Source organism: Triticum aestivum, chromosome 6D (genome assembly GCF_018294505.1).
Source record: "Triticum aestivum cultivar Chinese Spring chromosome 6D, IWGSC CS RefSeq v2.1, whole genome shotgun sequence".
Lineage (NCBI taxonomy): Eukaryota > Viridiplantae > Streptophyta > Magnoliopsida > Poales > Poaceae > Triticum > Triticum aestivum.
Window position 1 is genome coordinate 31,699,577 of NC_057811.1, and position 715 is coordinate 31,700,291.

Consider the following 715-nt stretch of genomic DNA (forward strand, 5'->3'; position numbering starts at 1 on the left):
CAGAACCAGTCAGTGTCGTGGTAGCAGCATGGGTCATCGCTTGCAGACCAGGTGATCACCATTCGTAGCCCGACCTGGTCGTCGTTGCGACACCAGGTGCTTGCACTCGCTCATACCAATCTACAGCTTCCTCGCAGCAAAAACACCGGCGAGCTTCGAGCAGCGCCGGTTGCCCTCTATAGTGGTGCAATTTCTACTCATAACAACTAGGTGAGGTGTTCGAAGCAGCGGTGATTGGGGGTGCGCCGGCGGCAGCAAGCTTGTCATGCGGTGGTGCAGCTGGGGAAGAAGATGACGGAGAGGGAGAGGTGAACTTGTTATAAATAGGCTAGTGAGTAGAGTGTTATTATGTGGTAATAAAATAATTCAATTTCTTTTGTCAAAAGGTCGCAGGTATTTCGCGGCTATACTCATGATTTGGGGATTTTGTGAAACAAGGTGGGCGTGGAGAATCTGGGAACAGGATTCACACGAGAGATATCAACTGGGTTTGGGACTATCTTAGAGGTAACGTGCATCCTACTCCTGCTGAGTGTTCTAATAGTGTTCTAATCAAGCCTGGTATGTGAATTTGCATTTACCAGAAAAGGCCTCTAGTTGGAAACAGCAGGTGGCAACGACATGAAAAATCCTCGATAAATAGGAAAGGAGGGAGGGGGCGAGAGGCGGCAGAGAAGTGTCCTAGGGCCTCCACACGGCATCACCTCGTGACCAT